The sequence below is a fragment of the Bombina bombina genome, chromosome 7 (genome assembly GCF_027579735.1).
Source record: "Bombina bombina isolate aBomBom1 chromosome 7, aBomBom1.pri, whole genome shotgun sequence".
Taxonomy (NCBI): Eukaryota; Metazoa; Chordata; class Amphibia; order Anura; family Bombinatoridae; genus Bombina; species Bombina bombina.
In genome coordinates this window covers 632,745,959-632,756,167 of record NC_069505.1, presented here as the reverse complement: position 1 = coordinate 632,756,167, position 10,209 = coordinate 632,745,959, and the positions used below count along the sequence as shown (strand labels likewise).

Here is a 10,209-nt window from a genome sequence, read left to right as displayed (position 1 = left end):
CCTGCAGAGTATTTACATATACAGCTGTGTGTGATATCCTGCAGAGTATTTACATATACAGCTGTGTGTGTGATATCCTACAGAGTATTTACATATACAGCTGTGTGTGATATCCTACAGAGTATTTACATATACAGCTGTGTGTGTGATATCCTACAGAGTATTTACATATACAGCTGTGTGTGTGATATCCTGCAGAGTATTTACATATACAGCTGTGTGTGATATCCTGCAGAGTATTTACATATACAGCTGTGTGTGATATCCTACAGAGTATTTACATATACAGCTGTGTGTGTGATATCCTACAGAGTATTTACATATACAGCTGTGTGTGTGATATCCTGCAGAGTATTTACATATACAGCTGTGTGTGTGATATTCTGCAGAGTATTTACATATACAGCTGTGTGTGATATCCTACAGAGTATTTACATATACAGCTGTGTGTGTGATATCCTGCAGAGTATTTACATATACAGCTGTGTGTGTGATATCCTACAGAGTATTTACATATACAGCTGTGTGTGTGATATCCTACAGAGTATTTACATATACAGCTGTGTGTGTGATATCCTGCAGAGTATTTACATATACAGCTGTGTGTGATATCCTGCAGGGTATTTACATATACAGCTGTGTGTGTGATATCCTGCAGAGTATTTACATATACAGCTGTGTGTGTGATATCCTGCAGAGTATTTACATATACAGCTGTGTGTGTGATATCCTACAGAGTATTTACATATACAGCTGTGTGTGATATCCTGCAGAGTATTTACATATACATCTGTGTGTGTGATATCCTGCAGAGTATTTACATATACAGCTGTGTGTGATATCCTACAGAGTATTTACATATACAGCTGTGTGTGTGATATCCTGCAGAGTATTTACATATACAGCTGTGTGTGTGATATCCTACAGAGTATTTACATATACAGCTGTGTGTGTGATATTCTGCAGAGCATTTACATATACAGATGTGTGTGTGATATCCTACAGAGTATTTACATATACAGCTGTGTGTGTGATATCCTGCAGAGTATTTACATATACAGCTGTGTGTGTGATATCCTACAGAGTATTTACATATACAGCTGTGTGTGTGATATCCTACAGAGTATTTACATATACAGCTGTGTGTGTGATATCCTACAGAGTATTTACATATACAGCTGTGTGTGATATCCTGCAGAGTATTTACATATACAGCTGTGTGTGTGATATCCTACAGAGTATTTACATATACAGCTGTGTGTGTGATATCCTACAGAGTATTTACATATACAGCTGTGTGTGTGATATCCTACAGAGTATTTACATATACAGCTGTGTGTGTGATATCCTGCAGAGTATTTACATATACAGCTGTGTGTGATATCCTGCAGAGTATTTACATATACAGCTGTGTGTGTGATATCCTACAGAGCATTTACATATACAGCTGTGTGTGATATCCTGCAGAGTATTTACATATACAGCTGTGTGTGATATCCTACAGAGTATTTACATATACAGCTGTGTGTGTGATATCCTGCAGAGTATTTACATATACAGCTGTGTGTGATATCCTGCAGAGTATTTACATATACAGCTGTGTGTGATATCCTGCAGAGTATTTACATATACAGATGTGTGTGTGATATCCTGCAGAGTATTTACATATACAGCTGTGTGTGATATCCTGCAGAGTATTTACATATACAGCTGTGTGTGATATCCTGCAGAGTATTTACATATACAGATGTGTGTGTGATATCCTACAGAGTATTTACATATACAGCTGTGTGTGATATCCTACAGAGTATTTACATATACAGATGTGTGTGTGATATCCTACAGAGTATTTACATATACAGATGTGTGTGTGATATCCTACAGAGTATTTACATATACAGCTGTGTGTGTGATATCCTGCAGAGTATTTACATATACAGCTGTGTGTGTGATATCCTACAGAGTATTTACATATACAGCTGTGTGTGATATCCTGCAGAGCATTTACATATACAGCTGTGTGTGATATCCTACAGAGTATTTACATATACAGCTGTGTGTGTGATATCCTGCAGAGTATTTACATATACAGCTGTGTGTGATATCCTACAGAGTATTTACATATACAGCTGTGTGTGATATCCTACAGAGTATTTACATATACAGCTGTGTGTGTGATATCCTACAGAGTATTTACATATACAGCTGTGTGTGATATCCTGCAGAGTATTTACATATACAGCTGTGTGTGATATCCTGCAGAGTATTTACATATACAGCTGTGTGTGTGATATCCTACAGAGTATTTACATATACAGTTGTGTGTGTGATATCCTACAGAGTATTTACATATACAGCTGTGTGTGATATCCTGCAGAGTATTTCACTACTGGGGAACAGATGTCACATAGAGTGTCACACTACTGGGGGGAACAGATGTCACATAGAGTGTCACACTACTGGGGGGAACAGATGTCACATAGAGTGTCCCACTACTGGGGGGGGACAGATGTCACATAGAGTGTCACACTACTGGGGAACAGATGTCACATAGAGTGTCACACTACTGGTGGGAACAGATGTGTGTGTGATATCCTACAGAGTATTTACATATACAGATGTGTGTGTGATATCCTACAGAGTATTTACATATACAGCTGTGTGTGTGATATCCTACAGAGCATTTACATATACAGCTGTGTGTGATATCCTGCAGAGTATTTACATATACAGCTGTGTGTGTGATATCCTGCAGAGTATTTACATATACAGCTGTGTGTGATATCCTACAGAGTATTTACATATACAGCTGTGTGTGATATCCTACAGAGTATTTACATATACAGCTGTGTGTGTGATATCCTACAGAGTATTTACATATACAGCTGTGTGTGATATCCTACAGAGTATTTACATATACAGCTGTGTGTGTGATATCCTACAGAGTATTTACATATACAGCTGTGTGTGTGATATCCTGCAGAGTATTTACATATACAGCTGTGTGTGATATCCTACAGAGTATTTACATATACAGCTGTGTGTGTGATATCCTGCAGAGTATTTACATATACAGCTGTGTGTGATATCCTGCAGAGTATTTACATATACAGCTGTGTGTGATATCCTACAGAGTATTTACATATACAGCTGTGTGTGTGATATCCTGCAGAGTATTTACATATACAGCTGTGTGTGTGATATCCTGCAGAGTATTTACATATACAGCTGTGTGTGATATCCTGCAGAGTATTTACATATACAGCTGTGTGTGATATCCTGCAGAGTATTTACATATACAGCTGTGTGTGTGATATCCTACAGAGTATTTACATATACAGTTGTGTGTGTGATATCCTACAGAGTATTTACATATACAGCTGTGTGTGATATCCTGCAGAGTATTTCACTACTGGGGAACAGATGTCACATAGAGTGTCACACTACTGGGGGGAACAGATGTCACATAGAGTGTCACACTACTGGGGGGAACAGATGTCACATAGAGTATCACACTACTGGTGGGAACAGATGTCACATAGAGTGTCACACTACTGGTGGGAACAGATGTCACATAGAGTATCACACTACTGGGGGGAACAGATGTCACATAGAGTGTCACACTACTGGGGGGAACAGATGTCACATAGAGTGTCACAATACTGGGGGGAACATATGTCACATAGAGTATCACACTACTGGGGGGAACAGATGTCACATAGAGTGTCACAATACTGGGGGGAACAGATGTCACATAGAGTATCACAATACTGGGGGGAACAGATGTCACATAGAGTGTCACACTACTGGGGGAACAGATGTCACATAGAGTATCACAATACTGGGGGGAACAGATGTCACATAGAGTGTCACAATACTGGGGGGAACAGATGTCACATAGAGTGTCACACTACTGGGGGGAACAGATGTCACATAGTGTGTCACACTACTGGTGGGAACAGATGTTACATAGAGTGTCACACTACTGGGGGGAACAGATGTCACATAGAGTGTCACACTACTGGTGGGGAACAGATGTCACATAGAGTGTTACAATACTGGGGGGAACAGATGTCACATAGAGTGTCACACTACTTGTGGGGAACAGATGTCACATAGAGTGTCACACTACTGGTGGGAACAGATGTTACATAGAGTGTCACACTACTGGGGGGAACAGATGTCACATAGAGTGTCACACTACTGGTGGGGAACAGATGTCACATAGAGTGTTACAATACTGGGGGGAACAGATGTCACATAGAGTGTCACACTACTGGGGGGAACAGATGTCACATAGTGTGTCACAATACTGGGGAACAGATGTCACATAGAGTGTCACACTACTGGGGTGAACAGATGTCACATAGTGTGTCACACTACTGGGGAACAGATGTCACATAGAGTGTCACACTACTGGTGGGGAACAGATGTCACATAGAGTGTTACAATACTGGGGGAACAGATGTCACATAGAGTGTCACACTACTGGGGGGAACAGATGTCACATAGAGTGTCACACTTCTGGGGTGAACAGATGTCACATAGTGTGTCACACTACTGGGGAACAGATGTCACATAGAGTGTCACACTACTGGTGGGGAACAGATGTCACATAGAGTGTTACAATACTGGGGGAACAGATGTCACATAGAGTGTCACACTACTGGGGGGAACAGATGTCACATAGAGTGTCACACTACTGGTGGGGAACAGATGTCACATAGAGTGTTACAATACTGGGGGGAACAGATGTCACATAGAGTGTCACACTACTGGTGGGAACAGATGTCACATAGAGTGTCACACTACTGGGGGGAACAGATGTCACATAGAGTGTCACAATACTGGGGGGAACAGATGTCACATAGAGTGTCACACTACTGGGGGAACAGATGTCACATAGAGTGTCACACTACTGGTGGGGAACAGATGTCACATAGAGTGTTACACTACTGGGGGGAACAGATGTCACATAGAGTATCACACTACTGGGGGGAACAGATGTCACATAGAGTGTCACACTACTGGGGGAACAGATGTCACATAGAGTATCACACTACTGGGGGGAACAGATGTCACATAGAGTGTCACACTACTGGGGGGAACAGATGTCACATAGAGTATCACACTACTGGGGGGAACAGATGTCACATAGTGTGTCACAATACTGGGGGGAACAGATGTCACATAGAGTGTCACACTACTGGGGGGAACAGATGTCACATAGAGTGTCACACTACTGGGGAACAGATGTCACATAGAGTGTCACACTACTGGGGGGAACAGATGTCACATAGAGTGTCACAATACTGGGGGGAACAGATGTCACATAGAGTGTCACACTACTGGGGGGAACAGATGTCACATAGAGTGTCACACTACTGGTGGGGAACAGATGTCACATAGAGTGTTACACTACTGGGGGGAACAGATGTCACATAGAGTATCACACTACTGGGGGGAACAGATGTCACATAGAGTGTCACACTACTGGGGGAACAGATGTCACATAGAGTGTCACACTACTGGTGGGAACAGATGTCACATAGAGTATCACACTACTGGGGGGAACAGATGTCACATAGAGTGTCACACTACTGGGGGGAACAGATGTCACATAGAGTATCACACTACTGGGGGGAACAGATGTCACATAGTGTGTCACAATACTGGGGGGAACAGATGTCACATAGAGTGTCACACTACTGGGGGGAACAGATGTCACATAGAGTGTCACACTACTGGGGGGAACAGATGTCACATAGAGTATCACACTACTGGGGGTAACAGATGTCATATAGAGTGTCACACTACTGGGGGTAACAGATGTCATATAGAGTGTCACAATACTATGGGGAACAGATGTCACATCTGGGGAACAGATGTCACATCTGGGGAACAGATGTCACATAGAGTGTCACACTACTGGGGGGAACAGATGTCATATAGAGTGTCACACTACTGGGGGGAACAGATGTCACATAGAGTGTCACACTACTGGGGAACAGATGTCACATAGAGTGTCACACTACTGGTGGGAACAGATGTCACATAGAGTGTCACACTACTGGGGGGAACAGATGTCACATAGAGTGTCACACTACTGGGGGGAACAGATGTCACATAGAGTGTCCCACTACTGGGGGGGGGACAGATGTCACATAGAGTGTCACACTACTGGGGAACAGATGTCACATAGAGTGTCACACTACTGGTGGGAACAGATGTCACATAGAGTGTCACACTACTGGGGGGAACAGATGTCACATAGAGTGTCACACTACTGGGGGGAACAGATGTCACATAGAGTGTCACACTACTGGGGGGGGGGACAGATGTCACATAGAGTGTCACACTACTGGTGGGAACAGATGTCACATAGAGTGTCACAATACTGGGGGGAACAGATGTCACATAGAGTGTCACACTACTGGGGAACAGATGTCACATAGAGTGTCACAATACTGGGGGGAACAGATGTCACATAGAGTGTCACACTACTGGGGGGGAACAGATGTCACATAGAGTGTCACACTACTGGGGGGGAACAGATGTCACATAGAGTGTTACAATACTGGGGGGGAACAGATGTCACATAGAGTGTTACAATACTGGGGGGGAACAGATGTCACATAGAGTATCACACTACTGGGGGGAACAGATGTCACATAGAGTGTTACAATACTGGGGGGAACAGATGTCACATAGAGTGTCACACTACTGGGGGGGAACAGATGTCACATAGAGTGTCACACTACTGGGGGGGAACAGATGTCACATAGAGTGTCACAATACTGGGGGGAACAGATGTCACATTACTGAGTCTCATTAGACGAGCTGGCAGCAAAGTGTTAATAAATACAGTGACGTAGGCTTTAGATCTGTATTCAATCCCAGGATGCATTGGGCTAATTTGCATACGCATTCTCAGTCCGGTTACGGTAAATAAATAGTAAACGGCAGCCAGTAACGAGCTGAACCAATCAGAGGCGGCCGTGTGAGAGCTCCGCCGGTTACCGGTGTAACTACAGCAGTAGTCATAGGTCGCCCTTAGCTAAAGAGACTCACTTCTGGGCTCCATATAAACTGCTCAGGGCCGCTCATTCTATTGCCCGGATGATCCTCAGTGGTCTGGGGTGCAGGCTTCAAACCTGTAGCTGTCTAGGGACAGAGTGGTTCAATTCCACCCTCCGGGCGTCCGTAGCAATAACTTTATTGTAGGTCATACGTATTCTCCTCACGTGCATGCTGGGAGATGTAGTGAAGTCTCATCTAAATCAACAATACTTTATTAGCAAGACCTTGTTACAAGTAATATGTTACACAAAAAAGATCAATATCAATTTATTATATAGTATTACATTGGGGTAAATGTGTTAATATCTTTTAGTCTTTGCATTCTGGGTGATGTAGGCTAATTATCTGCTGTGCATGCTGGGATATGTAGTCCCAGTGTTAAATAGGATGAAAGTAGTGAGGTGTATTACATTTATCTCTAACACAAGACATGTATAAGGGTGGGGTATACAGCTGTGTGTAATGTGTATAAGGGTGAGGTATACAGCTGTGTGTAATGTGTATAAGGGTGAGGTATACAGCTGTGTGTAATGTGTATAAGGGTGAGGTATACAGCTGTGTGTAATGTGTATAAGGGTGAGGTATACAGCTGTGTGTAATGTGTATAAGGGTGAGGTATACAGCTGTGTGTAATGTGTATAAGGGTGGGATATACAGCTGTGTGTAATGTGTATAAGGGTGAGGTATACAGCTGTGTGTAATGTGTATAAGGGTGAGGTATACAGCTGTGTGTAATGTGTATAAGGGTGAGGTATACAGCTGTGTGTAATGTGTATAAGGGTGAGGTATACAGCTGTGTGTAATGTGTACAAGGGTGGGGTATACAGCTGTGTGTAATGTGTATAAGGGTGGGGTATACAGCTGTGTGTAATGTGTATAAGGGTGGGGTATACAGCTGTGTGTAATGTGTATAAGGGTGAGGTATACAGCTGTGTGTAATGTGTATAAGGGTGAGGTATACAGCTGTGTGTAATGTGTATAAGGGTGAGGTATACAGCTGTGTGTAATGTGTATAAGGGATGGGGTATACAGCTGTGTGTAATGTGTATAAGGGTGAGGTATACAGCTGTGTGTAATGTGTATAAGGGTAGGGTATACAGCTGTGTGTAATGTGTATAAGGGTGAGGTATACAGCTGTGTGTAATGTGTATAAGGGTGAGGTATACAGCTGTGTGTAATGTGTATAAGGGTGAGGTATACAGCTGTGTGTAATGTGTATAAGGGTGAGGTATACAGCATAGTTGCCAACAGTCCCTAATTTCCAGGGACAGTCCCTGAATTTTGTTGTATGTCCCTGGAGTTTTTTTGTCCCTGGAAATGTCCCTGAAAATCTCCTTTGCACAACATTTGTTGTTTGCATATATATACACACACATACACATATACAGATAGATAGATGATAAATAGATATAGTGTATTATTTAAATATAATTCATTCCTAATGGAATATTGTTATTATTATTGAATGGGTTCACATATTATTGGTCTTTCTAATTTTGATGCTGTGTTGTAAAAATAACCATATGCCCAGAATGTGTTCCAGAGACTGGGTAGGTGTAAGAGCTTGGTGCTGTAATCTGTATAATAAACTATGGATAAGTCTAAATTATACTATTACTTTCAAATGGGTGTGTTTTGATTGCAGAACTGAGTGGGCGGAGCAGTTGAACAGTAGGTCGTCAATACTCCAGTAACCCGCTTGCTTGCTCTGCTGCAAAGTGTCCCTGGAATTTTTTTTGAAATGTTGGCAACTATGATACAGCTGTGTGTAATGTGTATAAGGGTGAGGTATACAGCTGTGTGTAATGTGTATAAGGGTGAGGTATACAGCTGTGTGTAATGTGTATAAGGGTGAGGTATACAGCTGTGTGTAATGTGTATAAGGGTGAGGTATACAGCTGTGTGTAATGTGTATAAGGGTGGGGTATACAGCTGTATGTAATGTGTATAAGGGTGAGGTATACAGCTGTGTGTAATGTGTATAAGGGTGAGGTATACAGCTGTGTGTAATGTGTATAAGGGTGAGGTATACAGCTGTGTGTAATGTGTATAAGGGTGAGGTATACAGCTGTGTGTAATGTGCATAAGAGTGAGGTATACAGCTGTGTGTAATGTGTATAAGGGTGAGGTAAACAGCTGTGTGTAATGTGTATAAGAGTGAGGTATACAGCTGTGTGTAATGTGTATAAGGTGGGGTATACAGCTGTGTGTAATGTGTATAAGGGTGAGGTATACAGCTGTGTGTAATGTGTATAAGGGTGAGGTATACAGCTGTGTGTAATGTGTATAAGGGTGGGGTATACAGCTGTGTGTAATGTGTATAAGGGTGAGGTATACAGCTGTGTGTAATGTGTATAAGGGTGAGGTATACAGCTGTGTGTAATGTTTATAAGGGTGAGGTATACAGCTGTGTGTAATGTGTACAAGGGTGAGGTATACAGCTGTGTGTAATGTGTACAAGGGTGGGGTATACAGCTGTGTGTAATGTGTATAAGGGTGAGGTATACAGCTGTGTGTAATGTGTATAAGGGTGAGGTATACAGCTGTGTGTAATGTGTATAAGGGTGAGGTATACAGCTGTGTGTAATGTGTATAAGGGTAGGGGTATACAGCTGTGTGTAATGTGTATAAGGGTGAGGTATACAGCTGTGTGTAATGTGTATAAGGGTGAGGTATACAGCTGTGTGTAATGTGTATAAGGGTGAGGTATACAGCTGTGTGTAATGTGTATAAGGGTGAGGTATACAGCTGTGTGTAATGTGTATAAGGGGGAGGTATACAGCTGTGTGTAATGTGTATAAGGGTGAGGTATACAGCTGTGTGTAATGTGTATAAGGGGTGAGGTATACAGCTGTGTGTAATGTGTATAAGGGTGGGGTATACAGCTGTGTGTAATGTGTATAAGGGTGAGGTATACAGCTGTGTGTAATGTGTATAAGGGTGAGGTATACAGCTGTGTGTAATGTGTATAAGGGTGGGGTATACAGCTGTGTGTAATGTGTATAAGGGTGAGGTATACAGCTGTGTGTAATGTGTATAAGGGTGAGGTATACAGCTGTGTGTAATGTGTATAAGGGTGAGGTATACAGCTGTGTGTAATGTGTATAAGGGTAGGGTATACAGCTGTGT

General features: G+C 42.2%; 1 non-coding gene across 1 annotated transcript; it reads left to right on the top strand.

Annotated features, from left to right (window-relative positions):
* The first annotated feature begins 7,113 nt into the window (after positions 1 to 7,113).
* Positions 7,114 to 7,200, top strand: TRNASTOP-UCA (transfer RNA opal suppressor (anticodon UCA)). The gene has a single exon. It is a non-coding gene; the product is annotated as a tRNA-Sec (tRNA).
* The last annotated feature ends 3,009 nt before the right edge of the window (positions 7,201 to 10,209 follow it).